At 33.6% G+C, this 5,000-nt stretch overlaps 1 long non-coding RNA gene across 1 annotated transcript in view; it reads left to right on the top strand.

The window, feature by feature from the left end:
- The window catches only part of LOC101857786, a 4,509-nt gene extending 685 nt beyond the window's left edge, over positions 1-3,824 (top strand). Inside the window, exons 2-4 of the long non-coding RNA XR_220383.3 lie at positions 105-191; positions 2,218-2,323; positions 2,921-3,824. This is a non-coding gene — a long non-coding RNA (uncharacterized LOC101857786). The remainder of the gene's footprint in view (positions 1-104; positions 192-2,217; positions 2,324-2,920) is intronic.
- Positions 3,825-5,000: the final 1,176 nt, after the last annotated feature.

The following is a 5,000-nucleotide window of genomic DNA, read 5'->3' as shown; positions in this document are numbered from 1 at the left end:
ATTTAGTTTTGCATAATGTCTAGGTCCTTTCTGCTATCCGTATTATTATTTATTATTCTACACATCATTCATTTTGACTAGATCTAGATCTAATTCTCTTCCAGATTCCTTATTCCTGTGGATACACAGACTGAGACAGCCTGACTGAGGTCCAATTTATTCTTATAATCAGTGAAGCAGTCGACTCTACGGTAAGAACATACACACGTACATATATTATACACAGTCGAACCTGAATATTTTGCCAGCCCCACTTACCGCCGGGTTTTGCCAATTTATATGACAAGACTATCCTTATTATAAACATAGTATTTGTGGGTGGTTGGCAGGTGCTCTGGTGTGGTTTGCTTCTGAACTTCTTTCCTATCAAACATCTATCATCCTTGATCTCTCCTCCTCCTTTATGATGACCTTATTGTGTTGCAAGTGCCGTAAAACTCTTATTAAAACTAAAAACATAGTATTTAAGCCTTTACACCCCCATCTGCCATCCGCCAACTGTCTCAGTTATTATATGATCCATATTAAACTACTGTAAATTTACCCTGTTGTACCGCCAACAAACTGGCCGCAAAATATTTTCAAAATATAAAAGGTTTAGTGCAAGTTACGTACAGCACCCTCTATCACCTGAGAGTGAGATGTAATTCTAGACTCAAACTAATTTCTTTTTAAAAAAATCAAACTGCCTAATCTTAAGGCTTACCACGGATGCTGCCCTGAAGCCGAAAGGTCTGTTCAGTTCCGCAAGGCTTTAATTTAATTTTGTGAAGTTATGATGTTGATCTGATTATAGTAGCTGAAGGAGAAATAGATGTTGTTTTTGCGCTCTGTTGAAAATAGGGGACTTCCCCCAACTGATTTTCAATCGAGAAAACAAAATGGCCACCCTTACTTTCGATATTTATCTTTGTCGAGATAACAACAAATAACAAAACAACGACAAATATCAACCCAAACTTCCTAATTTAGTTGCTTTTTTTACTTAATTGACTAAGTATTTTTTCCTGTAGAAAGTGAAATGTAAATGTATGATTTATATCTCTTTAACAGGTGAATCTGTGTCACCCATACTTTGTAACTTTGTTCCGCAATTTGTATCAATTTTGTTTTTAACTTAATATTTATATTTTTCCTCAACATTTGAGGCAAGATTTTAAAAAACTTTGCTTCATAAATTTATATAAAATACTATAGATCTAAACCTGTGCCACTTGGAAGATGGGACTAGTTCACAGCTCTTCCCGAGATCATACACATTTTGTATATGTATAAATATATGGCCAACATCACAGCTTTCCAATGGCAAAACTTTTTATAAGAAATTAATTTTATAGTGAACACATTTTTTGCAGAACAAGTGCAGCAGAATAAGCATATATAATGTCACGATTAGAAAAAGATGACAGACTAGCTTTTAAAAGCAATATTGCCCCAGCTATAAACCTTTTAGAATCTGTAAAAACCACCCACTTGATATTTCAATTAGTATATATGTGAGGCAGCGTTGTGGAATCAGGCTCTCGTCAAAATAATCAAAGTGAAGAAACTTGCATTTTTTCGCAGGTTTGTGAATTTTAAAAAAATTTTGTTTTTTGGCTCAACACCTTTCATGCCCTTTAAAGAACTCATTTCTGAGTGGATTTTTCTGAAAAGCGTTGATTAAAAGCACAAAGAATGTAAATTTTCAGTTACCACGGACTCTTAAGCTAAGGAAATAACTAATCTTTGGCGGCCATTTCCTCTCTAATTTTACTTCTGAAAACAGGTGACCCCCACCTCCTTCTTTCGCTAATGATCTCAACTTGTATTCAAGATAAATGGATATTTTTTTCATCCAAATAAAGACAAGTGAACAAGCTTTAAGATGATACCAATAACTCTACATGCCCAAAAATTGATGAGAGCCTGATTCCACCACGCTGCCTCACATATATTATTTTAGGAATTTTCTAGAATACAAGTAACAGTTGTGTGTACAAAAATATTGATCTGTTAAGAAAAACTATTGATACAAGTCATTGTGCAAAAGTTGGAGAGTCTATGTTTGGTATTAAGGTAAATTTGACAATAAGTTGCACTACGAATGTTTGGCCGTACTATAATAGTACGAGCATTTAATGTTCACATATATTATAAAGGCCTACTTACATACCCAGTAATGTATTTCTTCCCAACAGTTTTGTACTGAATTTCTTTTCCTGATTTACATTACAGGGTGGATTTTGACAAGATAGACGGGACAAGCATTGGTGGGGATGCTGCCTCTTCGGACACTGCAACACACAAAATGACTACTGGAGTGCAATTTGGAAACCAATTGGTAAGTTGTCTCGTAGTACTTGTAGGTAATGGGATAGAGTTTAGATATTATTTTCCAACCCACTGTGTCATTCAATTTTTGCTGTAAATTAGCTTTTTTTTTTTAGCATTTCAAAATATTTGATTTCACCCTATCATGCAAATAATTGTAGATCTCAAAGCGTATTTACAGAGAAGAGGAAGCTGGGATTGACTTTCAAATCTTTATCAGTGGTTTCTAAGACTGAAAAAAAATGTTGGTGTTTTTTACTCACAGCATGTTAGGGAATGAGATACAATCTGTGCTAGATTTCCAGTGTACAGTTTTAGAATATATTGGTATAAAAGTAATTCTTCACATTAATCACGTCATTGTCATTATTTCACAACTTATTTTTACTCAGAACTTTTAGCCCTAAGATGCTTGATAAAGGTTACAGTTGCAGAAAAATTAGTTTTAAATATTTCTATCTAGAAATTGTAATACCCCTCATTGTTTCAGAATTAAAATTTAAATGTTCCATATCATGTGATTTTGATCCACAGAAGCAAAAACTTACAATGGCCAGTGTGCTTCAGAATTTATTTAAACTTTTTTGTTTATGAATTTAATCCACAGATGCAGAAATGTACAGTGGTCTGTGTGCCACAATGATTCATCTTGGAAAAGGGAGGAAGCCAGACCCTCTGGATGTTCCTGCTACCAACAAGATTTTCGTAATGCGTCACTTAGTTGGAGAACAAGGGAAAATGAAAAGGAGTGGTTTCAGAAACTTTTTTCAAAACTCATCTTTGACACCATTTGTGTGGTCAGGAAGGTGTGAATGTGGTGCAGAAAACACTGACTCTGGAAAGTGACATTCTGTGTGGATTTTTGCTGAGGCCACTGAAAGTGAACTGTGTCTTTTTTCCTGGATGCTTGTGACATTGACTGAACAATGAATATTTTTAACCCCTTGTACTTGTTTAATTAAGTTGGAAATGAAAGCTTGACGTACGAAAATGTTATAGATCTCATTCATTATTTGTCCAAAGAGAGGCAGATAGATAATGAGGTTAGTTTTTTGTACCTGTGTGGGTCAAATTAATTTGCAATGTCTGCATCATAGTTGCAAAACTCAGATCTTTTGTTTATTGAATACAACCATAATTTGCTAAAGGACACAAAAAAGAAAAATAGTACAACTCCAACTGTTCAGGAGCTTTTATCAAAGAAAATTTTTATGAACACAAACACAATTGACGAACAGGCCGCTACTTCGAAAACATAGCTACACAACCCCCCTGATATTGTTAACGCAAATATTAAGACATGTCCAAAGCTGGTAATTGAATGCACTGAATGCTGCCCGATAAAATAAAATCTTTAGAAAGTCTCCTGAGTAGGATGGAGCAGGTAAATGCTTTTCTCCAGAATGAAAAAGGAAAAATTGAGCTGCGGATGGTGAAATGAAAGAACAAGAAGAATGAATGAAAATCAGATAGGAGTTATATCAAGCTGTCACAGAAAATGAAAAAAAAAAGCAAATGCAAAGCCAAATGAGAGGACTTCACACACAAAAATGGAAAACAGTCACTTATGCTTGCATTTTGAAAATAAAAAAATAGATTTTTAAAATTTAACAGATTTTTAAAATTTAAATAGGATTTTTTGGATTTAAAAAAATGTTGACACAGTTTGGGATTTTTAGTGGCTAAAAGTATGTTCTTTTAGTGCAATATGCATTGTATTTATTTATTTTAACTGATGATTAATTTAAGCAACTGCAAAAGAAAGCCTTAATCTGCTATACACTTAATCAGTGAATTATTCATGGCTACAGACAAAAAAGGAAGAAAATGTCAGTGTAGTCTAAAAAAAGGAGGGGGGGGGGGGGGGGGCGTGTAATTGTGCATAAATAAACTTGCATTTTATTACAGTGTGTGTTTGTGCGCACTGGTGTTTGAGTTTGTCTAAAAAGAAAAAGAAATGCTAATTTCAATTATCAAAAAAAAGTAAATTGAATACTGTGTTGTGTTTCTTTTCAATTCCTTCAACCCCAAACAACTCAATGGGTAATTTCAACATGAATCTAAATTGTTGGTTATTGTAATACTGTTAATATTGTATGAAAGTGAAAGTGATTTACTTTAAAAATTTCTTCAGTTGCTATTTTGTTCCCTGCAATATATATCTGAATTATTATTTTTGTTACATTGTTTGTGATTTATTTGTTAATGTTTTTATTCTCCTCAGTCACACTTGATTTGATCTGACATTCAATAAATTATTAAGTTTACAGTTAATAAATCTAGACTTCACTAAAAAATTTTAAAACAGTCCAATGCTTGCAAGCAATGTATCTGTTGGTTTTAAATGTAAACATTGAGCAAACATAAAAAACATGTTCAATGATTTACCATGCAGTTCTATAAACACAATTTTGTCACTTCTGTCCATCTTCCTCCTTTTCTGGGGTTTTCATTTGTGAGATGGAGTTTCACAAGAGAGGGCTAGAGGGGTTTACATTACACAACATAATTGTATATATATAGAGTTTCATCTTAATCTTGCATTTTCATAATTTGTAATCATTCCTTCTTCATGCCTGTGTCCGAAATTGTTTGATCAACCATAACGAATGTGAATTTGTGCCCTAAAGTGAATTTATTCAAAACTGACATAGAGTCAAATAATCTCAGGGAAAGGGGGCTGTCCA

This window comes from Aplysia californica, unplaced genomic scaffold (genome assembly GCF_000002075.1).
Source record: "Aplysia californica isolate F4 #8 unplaced genomic scaffold, AplCal3.0 scaffold00136, whole genome shotgun sequence".
Classification (NCBI taxonomy): domain Eukaryota; kingdom Metazoa; phylum Mollusca; class Gastropoda; order Aplysiida; family Aplysiidae; genus Aplysia; species Aplysia californica.
The sequence above is the reverse complement of the archived record's forward strand: the minus strand, read 5'-3'. Positions and strand labels throughout refer to the sequence as shown.